We start from the raw sequence: 14980 nt of genomic DNA on the forward strand, positions 1-14980 counted from the left end.
AGAGGAAGACATAAAGAGATGGAAGAACATACCATGTTCTTGGATTGGTAGAATCAACATCATTAAAATGTCCATACTACCCAAAGCAATCTATAAATTCAACGCACTTCCCATTAAAATACCAACAGCATATTTCACAGACCTAGAACGAACTCTCCAAAAATTCATCTGGAATAAAAAACGACCCCGAATAGCTGCAGCGATCCTGAGAAAGAAAAAAGTAGGTGGGATCTCAATACCAGATATCAAGCTGTATTACAAAGCCACTGTTCTCAAAACTGCCTGGTACTAGCACAAGAAGAGATATACAGATCAATGGAATAGAATAGAGAGATCAAAAATCAGCCCGAACCAATATGCTCAATTAATATTTGACAAAGGAGGCAAGAACATACATTGGAGTCAAGATAGTCTCTTCAATAAATGGTGTTGGGAAAATTGGACAGATACATGCAAGAAAATGAAACTAGACCACCAACTTACACCATACACAAAAATAAACTCAAAATGGATAAAGGACTTAAATATACGACGGGAAACCATAAAAATTCTAGAAGAATCCAAAGGCAACAAAATCTCAGACATATGCCGAAGCAACTTCTTCTCCGATACAGATCCTAGGACATTGGAAACTAAAGAGAAAATAAACAAATGGGACTACATCAAAATAAAAAGCTTCTGCACAGCAAAAGAAACCATCAACAAAACAACAAGAAAGCCCACTACATGGGAGAACATATTTGCCAATGTTATCACTGATAAGGGTTTAATCTCCAACATTTATAGGGAACTCATACAACTCAACAAAAGGAAGATAAACAATCCAATCAAAAAATGGGCAAAGGACCTAAATAGACACCTTTCAGAAAGCCAAGAGACATATGAAAACATGCTCAAAGTCACTAATCATACAAGAGATGCAAATCAAAACAACAATGAGGTACCATCTCACACCTGTCAGAATGGCTATCATCAACAAATCAACAAACGACAAGTGCTGGAGAGGATGTGGAGAAAAAGGAACATTCGTGCACTGCTGGTGGGAATGCAGACTGGTGCAGCCACTATGGAAGACAGTATGGAGTTTCCTCAAAAAACTAAAAATGGAACTCCCATTTGACCCTGTGACACCACTTCTAGGAATATATCCCAAGAAACCAGAAACACCAATCAGAAAGGATATATGCACCCGTATGTTCATAGCAGCACAATTCACCATAGCTAAGATCTGGAAACAGCCTAAGTGCCCATCAGTAGATGAATGGATTAGAAAACTGTGGTACATCTACACGATGGAATACTATGCTGCTGTAAAAAAGAAGGAACTCTTACCATTTGCAACAGCATGAATGGAACTGGAGAGCATTATGCTAAGTGAAATAAGCCAGTCAATGACGGAAAAATACCACATGATCCCACCCATTTATGGATAATAAAGACCATAATAAACTTTTGAACAAAAATATATACAGAGGCAGAGCTGCCTCAAACAGACTGTTGAACTACAGCAGAAAGGCCGGGGAGGGTTGGTGGGTGGAGGGGGGGGGGGGGGTGATGGTAAGAGATCAACCGAAGGACTTGTATGCATGCATATAAGCATAACCAATGGACATAAGACACTGGGGGGTAGGGGAGGCCGGGGGGTTGTCAAGGGCAGGGGGGAAAAAAGGAAATATATGTAATACTCTTTGTAATACTTTAAGCAATAAAAAAAATAGTGATTCAACAAATTTTTCATATATGCTAGGCAAGATTCTAAATTCTTGAAACACATCAGCAATTAAAACAAATATCTATGTTCTCTTGTAGCTTCCTTTCTGGAGGAAATTATAAGATTTTTGGACATTCTTTGATTATTTGACCTATTTATTTCTGTTTTCCATAAAATGTTGTGATAGTGTTGAGGATTGGAAAGAGTCTTCAAATTTTTTCTGGCACTTACTTAAAAATCATAATTAAAAAATCCATCTGTGCTTCCACTCATAATATTGAAAGCATTGTATTCAATTGTATTTGTTTGGTGGCAAAGAATTATGCTAAGAAGTAGGAGGGGATATAGACATGTGGAAGACTTATCTGTAAACTTATCCTTTGGTGTGTTGCACCCACACCATGCTTTCAAAGGAAAATACTATCATCTCTGTGTCACAATGGTTGGGCAATGTCATAAGTCTATTAAACATAATAGAGTAGTGACTCTATCTTTTGCTAAATAAAAGTCCCCTATGGTTCAAATGAGTGCAAAAAAAAAAAAAAAAAAGAACATGGAACCTCAACACTCAATTTCTACTCACACTGTTTCCTTCCCTCTGCTCATGTCCAAGTCCCACCTTAAAGGCGACTTCTACAAATGTCAAGAACACGTCAAGCCCAATGCATAATCCTACATGATCTGTTAAGACCTTTTTTTCATACAGGATTTTAAAAGAACACAAACACCATGAAAAATACAAATCATATAACTTATTGAAATTAACACTAATGTCAGGGGAATAATGGGGCAATGGTCATTTTGTACAGGTGACCCAAGAGCAGAAGAAACTATTTTCCTCCCTTTGGAACCCAAGAGTAGGTCAAATCCTCTATGAAAGACCAGCGCTCACCCATAACTGACATTTCCTATACAGATGAAGTTTTAAGAGACCAAAATCAATTTCCCAAACTCTCCTATCCTTATCAAGAATTTTTACTTTCTCTCAACCACTATTCCATCTACAAAAAATGGCTCTTGACTTTAATATCCATGCCTGTCTCTATATTGCCTTAAAAGGGCAGAAGAATGCAAAGACATGAGAGAAGGAAGGAGAAAATGCTTTCTAACACAGCATAAAGCTGGCACTTTGGAGAGCTAAGGGCTTACAATACCCAGTACAGAACAGAGGAGCAGTGGGTTAAACTGAAGGTCAGTCAACTGGTCAACTGCTTTCACTATCCATTCATGGATATTCCCACCATTAACGTACCAGCCTGCCTCTAGCTATGCTGACCTCTGGGAAAACAGCATGTCGTCAGGGAGAATAATACTCATGAGACCAGCCAGTTAGCATCTAAGTCACTTCGGAACTGACGTGGTATTTCCCAGCGTGTACTCTGAACACTAGTTTCTCAAGATGTACAGATGGGAAAGCTTCCCAACCCTTCTGGAAAACAGTGGACTTTACCCTCTCTAAAGATTCAACAATGGATATCTGTATTTTCTGACCCAATTGACTTTGGGGCCTATTTATCACAATGGCATTTATTAATATCCAAGCATCTTGTGTTCTGAAGCACATCTTCTAGAAAGCACTGAGTTTGTGCATTTGAAGTCATCTCAAATAGTGTCTATGTTCTAGGCAACCCAGAAAAATGGGTAAAGCATGCAGGTTCATTTCCTGCTTGGGGCACATACAAAATCAATGAACGCATAAATGAATGGAACAACAAATTGATATCTCTCTCTCTCTCTCTCTCTCTCTCTCTCCCCCCTCTCTCGCAAATTAATCAAGCAATATATATTTTTTTTTAAATCAAAAGGAGCTCTGCAAAGTGGTATACTCTGAAAAGAGATACATTACATGGTTGGTCGTCTCATCTCTTATATGACTTAATTATCCATTTAAGAGACACAGTATAACCAACCTCAAAAAGATACCAAAAAACAAGTTACGAGAGGCCACAGTCCTGAGCTAGGGAGGTCGCAGAGCACTGGGGTTGAGAGCACAGCTTAGGACACAAGCTCTGCCAATGGCCAGGTCTGTGATGTCAACAAGCTACTTAACTTCCCTCGGCATTCATTTCCCAATATGCTGAACAGGCATTTTGGCTAAAATAAATTGTAATGATAGAGATTGTCTCTAGACAATAATAAATGCTATTGTTATTTGTTAGTGTTAATATCATTGTTATACTATCTATTCAAGGAAATAACAGTCCTATATTCTCAAAAAACAAATATACATTTGAATTATTCAAATTATTAATCACCTCCCATAATCCATCATTAAAAGTAACTCAGAAAACAAGATATTAAATGCTTACCCATTAAAATATTTTTATTTCTTTATTTGTATTGAATCATCTCTCCTCCCCATGAACACAGAAGAGGGAGAAGAGTAGTGGGGGCTGAGGGAGAGGGATGGTGGAGAGGGCAAGGCAGGGGAGCCAAGAAGGGGGCTCCAGGAAAACAGTCCAGTCTCTGAAGTTTCATCAGGTGCAAGTGAAGGGATAACCCCTCCTCTTATTTCCCAGGGGTTCCTGACAATCCCATAAACTGAAGCTTCAGTTATTCTGGTCATATGCTTTTTTTTATTAAGTTATTACATATGTTCCCTTATCTCCCCATTGCCCCCAACACCCCTTCCTCCCCCTCACACACACACACTCATGCCCTCACCCCATGTTGTCTGTGTCCATTGGTTAGGCTTATATGCATGCATACAAGTCCTTTGGTTGATCTCTCCTTCTTACCCTCACCCTCCCCTACCTTCTCTCTGAGGTTTGATGGTCTAAAAGATGCTTCTCTGTCTCTGGATCTGTCTTTGTTCATCAGTTTATGTTGTTCGTTATTTTCCATAAATGAGTGAGATCATATGCTTTTGAATGTGATAAAGGTGCCAGAGAGCTTCTTAATTTAAACCCCATGGAAAGACTCCATAGCAGTTTGTACTCCATCTTCCACTGAACAAAGTCCTGAGCTGGCCAGGCCACGCACATATAACTGAGGGAAGTTAGATCTACCTGAGTCTTCACCACCATTGCCGGTATTGTGGGTACATGAGGAGACCACAGGGCCATGATAGACGGCTGTGCTTGGATGGTAATGTTTGTCTCCAGGACAGATAAGGGATTTATAACTTTGCTGTTCCGCTGGCCTTCACCCTGACTCCTGGTCCTCATGCCACTGATTTTCTGTGTTAGAGAACAAAGTAAAGGTGGGAATGGCAATACTCTACAAGTTGGGTTGACAGAGACCTTAGACTATCTCTCAGGATGGGAAAGGACTGCAATTGTTGGTGGGATTAGTTGTAGGTAGGGAATTCATGGTGACAGTGTAGCCCTCCAGCTGGGGTGCTTGCAACCCTCAAGCCAATAGGTGGTCATCACTTCGTCAAGCATCAGCCCATTAATGAGTCATGGCTCTCTTCTCACTTGTAGCCCATGCATAGCATTGACTCAATCTGCTGAGGGTCTTGATAGTCAGGGAGTGGCTATATGTCAGGTTTCAGCTTCTTTTCAGGGTCCATGTTTATCCATGGGTCCTTCATGATTTCCTCTAAAATGCACTTCTCACTAGGCTTGAGCATCGGGAATTTCTTAAGCAGGTTTTCACTCTCTATGGATATGAGGAAAGAAACATTGTTTATTCTGAATTCGTCGCCCTCAAAAGGCAGAGATCAGGTAACCATCATAAAAAAAGGAACTCCAAGGCCCCATAAATCCACCAATGGTCCAACGTAATTATGGCTCTGGAAGAGTCCCAGGGTATGGTAGGTCGGGTTCTGCAACAGAAGGTATTCCATTTACTGACAATGGTGAATCCATTCCTGAAGCCAAAGTCTGCAACACTGACATTAAGGTCAACATCAAAAAATTCTCTGGCTTTGGGTCTCTGTGGACAATAACCTCTGGTGGCGTTACTACACAGCAGATACTATCTGGTGGAATTTGCCACAAGCCTCTTTCTCATTCATGTAGCCATTGTCCTGGAGGTCTCTCTTCCACTAGCATACACCATGATCAGATAGAGTGTTTCCTGGGTCTAGATCACCTCAAATAGTTTCATAATATTAGGGTAATTCAAGGTCTATGTGCTTTGGACTTCAAGGAAGAGTCTGTGGAAGCTGGAAAAGCTATACTGCTCTTGTTAAATACCTTCACAGTGACCTCTGTCCCAGTCATAATTTACCCAGCCATCACTTGGTGAAGCTGCCCTGGCCAATAGTCTTGAGGAGCCAGAAATTGTCAATATGGGTCTCCTCCTCAGTAGAGATGGCCATAGGCCCAAGCAGCACAGTGACCTGCTAACTACACTAATAACACTAATTTTTAAAATTATATGATAAAAAGATAAAGAAAAAAATTTGAAAAATAGGAAAATGGAAAAAAATAGGTCTCAGAATAAAAATGCCAAAAAATTACTCAAAAATAAAAAATGAGAAAAACAAAAAATAAGAAAATAATAATGACAGAATAAAGAAAAATATGAAAATAAATTTAAAATAATGAGGACAAAATAAAGTAAAAGGAGAAAATTTAAATTAGTAAAAAATAAGAAAAAACAGTAAAGGAAAAAATAACAAATAAGAAAGACAAAAAGCCAACTGTGGTCAAAGTCCCTTAAGTCACCAAAAATCAAGCTTCCTCAATAATAGGACCAAACACTGGGGACTCAGCCAGGGACTTATACTGGTGCTTGGAATTCCCATTCCTTATGAGGTCATAGCAAACAGTACACCAATCATGGCTGGGGTTTTTTCTCACTTTTTCGTTTCAAGAACACTTTATTATTATTTTAGGAGAAGAGAAATACTTGGAAAAACTTTTTTATTTATGTGCGTGATAGCAATTTATATTTACCTTATTAAAATTTAAAACATAGAGGATGCCTCAGTGGCCTTTTCATTTCTAGTTTGAAAAACTATAATAATTTTTTTGCTTTTAAAGAGCTCATAATGTCTACACATTATAACCAATTCCTTTTTCTTTCAGCTCTGTCTCAAAATGATGCCAAAGTTAACTGGGCGAGTGATACTATAACAAAAATGTTCTGCTGTATAACATATAGTAAGGTGCATTATTAACACCTATGAACTCAAGGAGAGATGGCTTTCATCAGATTTTCATTTCTTATTTGCAGTTTTGCCCAGAGTCTTTGAAGGAGATTCCTCTCTTCCATGGGCCAGAGAACTCACTAGGTTCATTTCAGTTATCTTCAAATGTACAGGTTGCAGTTGCAGGTTGAGAAAAGCTACTCTTTCTTTTTTTTTAAACCAACAGGCAAGCCATCATACTCTGTGTCTGTAATAGGTTGGAGCACAGGTGCTGCATGCTTGGCATGGCACCAATACCTCACGGGGAAAAATCCAGAAATCCATTTATTCCCCAACACTCTTCTTTCCTTTTTTCCCTTATCAGCAGAAAAGTTTTATTCCTTTAAAGAACAAACCATTTAAACTACATCCAAGGCCTTAACTTATAGACACAAACGAAAGTGGCCATTTAAAAAATTAAATGTTGAGGTACAAGGCATACAATGGGGAAAATGCTTCGCCATCTGAAGCTTACAATAAACTTTGCTTCATGGACAGCTAAGCTCTGCTAGCACTTGGGTGTGGTTTGAGGTGAGAATAGCTACAGAACCAAAGGAGAACAGCTATTTTCTACAAGTACTGAAGCATTCTAGAATGCATTGGTAGGGATATATTTTGATGGTGAAGGGAAGATGGGGGGCGGGGGGGGGGGGGACTAATAGAGCATTAGGCGGTCTTGCAGAGGGCCCCAGCAGAAAAGCGGACTTCTCCTTGCTCACACTCTGTGATTTCTCAGATCTTGGCTGCGTCCTGCAGCAGCGAGGCCTCTGCATTGGTGCCATGGTTCACCGGAAATGGCATTTGTCCATCAAGTTCCTAGAGGTTGCCATCCATGTTGTTATACAGAATAAAATTAAAGTTCACTTTTTCATCTACCCAACACTGGCCTTCCTGCACCAGGCTTCATGGGCTGCCTGAATGGCCTCATTCTTTTCCAAGCATTTTGCTCTGTCTTCAGGGGGTAACTTCTCCATTTCTGACAAAATCTTTCAGGACTGACCCATTCTCAAATTCCAGTTTGTCTTCATTACTGTGTGTCTAAGTCTGATGGTACCACAGGAACTCCCAATGGTCTACTTCATAAAGTACACTTTAGGACTGACTTACTGTCCCTTCAATTCTTCAGTCTGTTTTTTCCTGAAGTTCTCATACTAGGCCTCCTCTTCCAGCCCCAGAACGTCCACAAAGCACCACTGGCCAGCAGCCCCCAAATGGGCTGGCACTTTGTTCAGCACCTGGGGTTAATTTCCATCAGTTTGAGCTGTATCTTCATGAACCACAGAAGAAACCACATCCCACAGAGGAGAAGAAACCTCTTCATTTCTTTATATGGATCCAGGTTCCTGGCCTATATCATTTCCCTTCTCCCTGAAGAACTTCTTTTTAAACATTTCTTGCCAGGCTGATCTACTGGTAACAAGTTCCCTCAATTTTTGTTAGTCTGAGAAAGCCTTTATTTGTCCTTCACTTTTGAAGGATAATTTTGCTAAATACAAAATTCTAGGTTAATTGTTTTTGTTGTTGCTTTTCCTTGCTTACGTAGTTTCTTAAAAAAAATCTGATTTTTTTATTCTTGTGCTTTTAAAGGTAAGGTGTTTATTTCCTCTGGCTTTCTTCAAGTTGTTCTCTTTCTCTTTGCTTTTCTACAGGTTTAATTTCATATATCTATGTGTAGATGTTTTGAAATTTGCCTACATAATGTTCTCTGAGCTACCTGGATTTGTGCTTTGATGTTGTCACATCAAACTTCTCAGCCATTATTACTTCAAACATTTCTTCTTTCCCTTTTTCTGTTTCTTCTCCTTTTAGTATTCCCATTTACCTGTATATTACATCTTTTGTAACTGTCTTACAGTTCTTATTTTGTTCTAGTTTTGTCATTTTTTTTCCCTTTACTTTTCAGTTTGGGAAGTTTCTAATGACCTATCTGCCAGCTCACAAACTGTTTCCTTGGCCCAGTCCAGATTACTGATGAGACAAAAAGCATTCTTCACTTCTGTCACAGTGTTTTTTATTTCTAGCATTAACTTTTTATTCTTTCCAAAGTTTTGATCCCTCTGCTTGAACCCAACTATTTTTTTTATTTTGTTCACCTTTGACATTACAGCCTTTGGCACATTAACCATATTTATTTTAAATGCCTGGTCTGATCATTCAAAAATCTCTACCATATCTGACTCTGGTTCGGATGCTTCATTTGTCACTTGAAATTGTTTTGCCTTTTACCATGCCTTATAATTTTTGTTGTTGAAAGCCAGACATGATGTATTGTGTAAAAGGAACGTAAGTAAGCCTTTAGTGTGAGGTTTTATGTTTATTTGGCTAGGAATTAGGCTGTGTTTGCTGTCTGCTGTGGATATCAGAAGCTAAAATTTCCTCTAATATCTTTGTTTATGCCTTCCCTGTTGCATTTGACTTTCCTTTTAATAGGGTCTGTGCCTTGCAGTTCTTTTAGCTGTAATCCCTTGTCATTATCCAGGAGCCTGACTCATGTGGTGGTAAAGTTTAGGGGAGGGGAAGCCCTCTACTGTGCTATGATTAGGTCTCGGTGTTTTAGTGAGCCTGGGCCACTGGCCTGTAACTCTCACAAGTGTTGGCTTTCTTTCCCCCTGCTTAGGTGAGACCAAAAGTCTAAAGGGAGCTGAATTATGTATTTCTCATCCCAAGTCATTCTGATGAACCCCAAGTCTGTTAAGCTTTGGTAAATTAATTTAAGGGCTGGCTTTTATTAAGGAGAACAATGTCTTGGATACATTTTGAAATGGTTACTTTCCCCCTCCCACTGCCAGAAAAAGGAGAGGATTTTTCTGAGTCTCTGGTGGGACTCCTGAAAGTAAGATTCATGAAAGCATAGAGCCTCTCCATGCCCTCCAATACTGGGCCCTGGGAGTTTTTAACTCTCAAGCTTGTGCACACCAAGTCTCCAGCAACTTACCTATTACAATTTAACTGTTCCTACCAGTCCTGGTGGTATGTATTCGGGCAGGGAAAGGGGGATTCTGCTCCTAGACTTTTGCTTCTGGTAAACTGTGATTCTTGGAATCCCTTCTCTCTCCATTTCAAGGTACAGCAATTTACCTGGTGACCTTAGTTCTCATGCATCTAGGAAGAATTGTTGATTATCAATTTGTTGAGCTTATTTTCTTATTGTGAAGACAAGAGTGTAAACTTCCAAGCTCTTTACATGATGGCCTATTAAATTTTTAAAAAATAATGTATTGTTTTGATGGTTTTACAATCTTATTCATAATATTCAAACCTTCAAAAATCTATGTTTAATTAAACTGTTTTGCTTATAGCATGCTATCTGAGAGTACTATTTACACACAGGAAAAATACACTCAGCACAGACAAGTGTTTGGAGAAGTAGCTAATCCATCCTATAGTGCCACTCACCCTAGATGAATCTTGAGCTGTACTTCTGATATTTAAAAATCTCTCAAGCTATTTTGATTACAATGGTCTTTTCTTATAAGTAATTTCTAAAATCAGATGTCAGCCAACATGAATATGGCTCCATTAGTCAGGTAAGACTGCCAATTAAGCATCTGGATAACCACCAGCATCCCTCTCCATAATGAGGCCCTAATAAGAAGACAGAGTGAGCACCAACAGTATATGCTGCTTTACTTCTTATCCACAACTCATTTGTTGATGCCATGCAAGGTGGCAGGAGGGAAACTACGTCATTTAAATAAAGCAGTCTCCTATGTGGTCTTTTATTATGGTCATTTACCTCTGCACATGCACTGATAACCAGCTTAGCACAAATGTTTTAGGCATTCTGGTACCCTCTGTTCCCCTCTTCTCCAAAAATCAATCTATTCTTTAGAAATAAAGCAAATTCTTTTCAAAATAATATACCGCCAACAGTAGATATTGATGCTTTGGGAAATACATGTTTTATTGCTGGTATATTATTATTTCTTTGAAAGATAAGGAAGAGATAATACTTCCCTGCAAATATTTAATGTTAAGGTCTAACTATTTTTCAGATTGTGAGTTGGTTTTCTTTTTCAACTTGTATTTTAATAATTTCTCTTTGCTCCTTTATCTCACCATCAAATGAACTTCCAATGTACCTCTATGATTTTGGGCTTCAAAACTTACTCATTTACCTAAATTAGACTGAATTTCATTACATACTAGAACCATATTCATATCAAGAGACCAAAATTTCACTAGGGCTTGATCTCATTATGCAGGCACAGCATGCAAGGAAACAGATGGGACAACTTCTACAAAACCTACAGTAATGGGGAATGGTCAGACAGCACATATGTAAAAGATTCTACTTGTCTTACTAGCATTATCTGAGGGGTCTTAATCATTACTAATGCTTGTCCAAGATTATATAATACCCAGGTAGAGTGTTCCTTATTCCAAAAATATCATTCCTGAAAGCCAAGTCATTTAAATCAACACAGAAACCTTGTATTACAAACGATTCCTAAAGTACATCTTTTCACAAAGCCAAGAATTCATTAGCAAAATCATCATCCAATTACCTCCATCCCAAATTTACCTGCTTTTCATTTAAAATTGTTATATATTGGATTTTATTAAAATAGAGCACAACTTAACTTTTGTTATATAGATTGTATTTCTTTCTCAAAAAACTCCAGATTGCTATATAAAATTTGCCTCACAATTTCTCCACATAAATTTCATATAAAAGTAATATAAATTCTCAATTCAATTATATGAAAACTATATTTCCCCAACTAGCCATCCTTCTTGACAAAAGGAAGGTGAAGCTCTTTAGATGCTGCCAGGACTTCCATGGAGCACAAGTCTGGGAGAATCCCCCTTCAGTAGATCTCTTATGAGAATGAAATATATAAGATGATTAATCATTAGAGAAAAAACAGCCGGTCAAACTGAGGAAGAACAAGATATAAACTCTACCTGAGGAGAAATCAGACTTTTTGGAAGGAGAAACCATCAGAGATGGTGATCCCTGCTGAAAACCAGAAACAACCCACCTTTCCCCCATGTGATCCCTCCTCTCCCTGCTCCCGTTCACCCAGTCCAGCTGGTCACTGTCCTCCAACCCACTGCATCCTTTACAAGTTCTTTTAAATTCATCTGGTCAGTACCTCAGGGATCCATATGTTGTAGGCGGCGGGAACTGCACCAGGTATCTGACCAGTTGGGTCAGACCAGACCTGGGTCTCACAACCTCAGTACTTGAGTTCTGGATAAGAAAAAAATTAAGAGCCAGGACTCAAACTCACTAGAGAAGATTTATCAAGCAAGCAAAGAGAAAACACACTTGAACAGAGAGTACATCAAAGAGAAATTTGGAGCTGGTGGCTCAAAGAGCTGCCCTGAAAAATGGGCTAGGGCTCCTTTTAACACCTTGCAGGGGGCAGGAGGTGTAACTATTTTCTTCTTCAAACTGACCTATTGGGATCTGCCAGTTGTCTTCTGTCCTTGTATGGAAGTTAGATGGGGCTTTCCTCCAGCACCCTTGGTCTCCTCTAAAGTGGGAGTGGGGGGTGGGGGGGGCGGGGTCTACCACATGCCAGGGGAGAAACAGTCAAGAGAATCTGACCTGTGACTGGAGGCATTCTAGGATGCAGAGGTGGGTCTTGCAGGTGAAGTTCTGGTTAAAAATACTTATCTCTAATACTTGCTCTACCAGTTCTTTCCATTGCTAGGTATCTGGACATTCTGCACTGGTGAACTTCTGTAATTGGCCTATAGTCCTTGCCCTGCTCATGTCTAACTGCCTACCACACATCTACCTCTTTTCATTACCAACTACTTCCTTCCATCAGGCCACCTTTATCTACAGAGGCCCCTTAACTGTTTCACTGCCTCCAATCTTAGCCTCCCAATCCATTTCCTCCCAACCAGCAAGATCTTCCAAAACTACAAGTCTAATCAAGTCACTCTACTGTTAAAAATCCTTCAGTGGCTCCCCAATACCAAAAATGTTTCTATGGATAAAATCCATATGCCAGAGCATAATTATAACGTCTTCATAAATTTATTGGAGGTTCCCAAATTTTGTTACACCTTGAAATCTGAGAAGCTTTATAATTCCCAATGCCGTGGCACATTCATATCAGTTAGTCACAAAAAGCTAACTATAGTACTACCAATAATTTAGGAAGTAACTGGGTAATCAGCACTAGCTGATGGCAATCTCTTTTCAGCACAGCTAAAAATGTCAAATCCTGCTCACACTGCTCAGCAAACAGGCAATCTGGGACCTGGATGAAGGACTTTGTGGCATATTCCAGTCAAGGGATTTGTCTAGCATTATAGTTCCCAGACAAGAGGAGGATGAACTCCCAACATGGGATTTAGGTGACCCTTTAATAAACCATTATCCATATAGATCATGCTGAGGATTGTTTTAGGGGGTTGTTAGTTTGTATTTTGCTGATAAATCTGCTTTGCACTCTCAATACCTTAAACACACACACACACACACACACACACACACACACACACAAACTTTCCCACCCTGAATCCCCAAATCTGGATTAGAGGCCATGCCTATAGCACTCTCTGGCAACTTGTACTTCCCCTAATATGCCAATGAATACAAGGTCTGCCTACCGACCTAATGGTAGCCCCATTTAAACACCAAGTTCTCTGGCAGCAGGACATGTCCTCCTTGGTGACCACACATCCCCAACAGGAAGCACAAGGCAGAAGCTCCTTAAAAAGGGCTGTGTCTTCCTTGTTCAACACTGGTCTCCAACACTTACAGCACTTGCACATGTCAGGCACTCAAATTTATATTCAAGTCCAGGTTAGACACCTTAAAACTGATAAATCAATAGTTGGCACTGTGGTATAAGAGATGGTTCTTTAAGAAATAACAGCCTAGAAGAAAAAGCCTCATACTTTATAACACATCCTGGGAATAACCCTACTTTTTAAAACCCTCTTCAATGAGCACATTCCAGCAGCTATAGAAATGAGTTCAATCTTTAAGTTTTGATATTCCCTTGGTTCTTCCTGCTGTCTTACTCAAATATTCTGTATCACTGTTAATGTATTTCTAGGCTGGCAATATTGTCCTCAAATGTCAAGCAGTAAGTCCTCGGATAATAAAGACAATTCCCAGGCTACTTCTTCTGAAACACACACAAAAACTACACAAAAATAAGCTGTGAGACTTATTACAGATTAATAGTAAGTAAAGCCCAGAAGAAATTCTTACTGAAATTTTTTTACTTTAATTTCTGGGGGGGGAAATGAATGCTATGAATGAAACTGCCATCCTTTTGAATTAAAGGAGCATTCAGAAGGATTACAGCTTCATTCATAATCTAAATTGCTTCCAAAAGATGGTCCCAAGTTATTTGCTTGTTTCTAATTATCCACAAGTTTCAGACATTGCACACATCTAAAAAGCTCATTAAAAGTCAAAGAGCTTTATGTACCTAAATTGGGGATTGTGGATAAATATATGTGTACTGCATAAACCCATAAATATTCAGAAAATCCTATGATGTATGGAAAGTTATTTAAACTAACTTTACCCCAAAACAAATCTACAGTAGGTAAATTCATGAGGAGGAGCAGAGTTTGCCACCACAAAATAGTCCTCTTTCGGATACTGATTATTTAAAGCTGGTTATTTTTAAGAAACAAAAATCGGGAAGAACCGTTAATCTTCCTCTAACTATTTAAAAAAATTTAGATAGAGGACCTGCTCCAGAAATGGAGCTATCATAGATAACTAAATTTTAATGTGAACTAAGTGTGGCAAACAGTAGCAAGAAGTCTACCTGCAAAATCTCTACTCTGTGCATATGGGTCATAATGAGAGTTTTACTAGGATCATGATTATGGCAAATACACACTCAAATCATACCATAGCTAACAATGAACATTATTCCTTTGAAGTTAAACACACACACACACACACACACACACACACACACACATTTATATTCAAACTTGGAGATAACACAGAGCTATAACTATGCATGGAATTGAATCTTGATCCTGCACTATCTCTTTGCACTCAGTACAAATGTCTAGGCTTTCATTGTGCTGGACTCCAGTCTGACCATTGCATCAAGGTCACAATCTCTAAACATTTCTATGTATCTACGAGAGGGAAAATGTGGGCATATATTAAAAAACAACAACACTCCAAATATATACATCTGTTGAGGGCATGGGGGATGGGAGCAGCAAAACAAGTGCCCCAAATTCTC

General features: G+C 39.1%; 1 protein-coding gene and 1 pseudogene across 3 annotated transcripts in view; both read right to left on the minus strand.

Annotated features, from left to right (window-relative positions):
• Nucleotides 1-14980, minus strand: part of FARS2 (phenylalanyl-tRNA synthetase 2, mitochondrial) — a 540234-nt gene that overhangs the window by 473342 nt on the left and 51912 nt on the right. The window lies entirely within an intron of this gene.
• On the minus strand, nucleotides 7458-9457 carry LOC139001961 (ubiquitin carboxyl-terminal hydrolase isozyme L1 pseudogene; annotated as a pseudogene).

The sequence above is a fragment of the Myotis yumanensis genome, unplaced genomic scaffold, assembly GCF_028538775.1.
Source record: "Myotis yumanensis isolate MYYU_CA2020_CCGP unplaced genomic scaffold, mMyoYum1.0.hap1 SCAF_2, whole genome shotgun sequence".
Classification (NCBI taxonomy): domain Eukaryota; kingdom Metazoa; phylum Chordata; class Mammalia; order Chiroptera; family Vespertilionidae; genus Myotis; species Myotis yumanensis.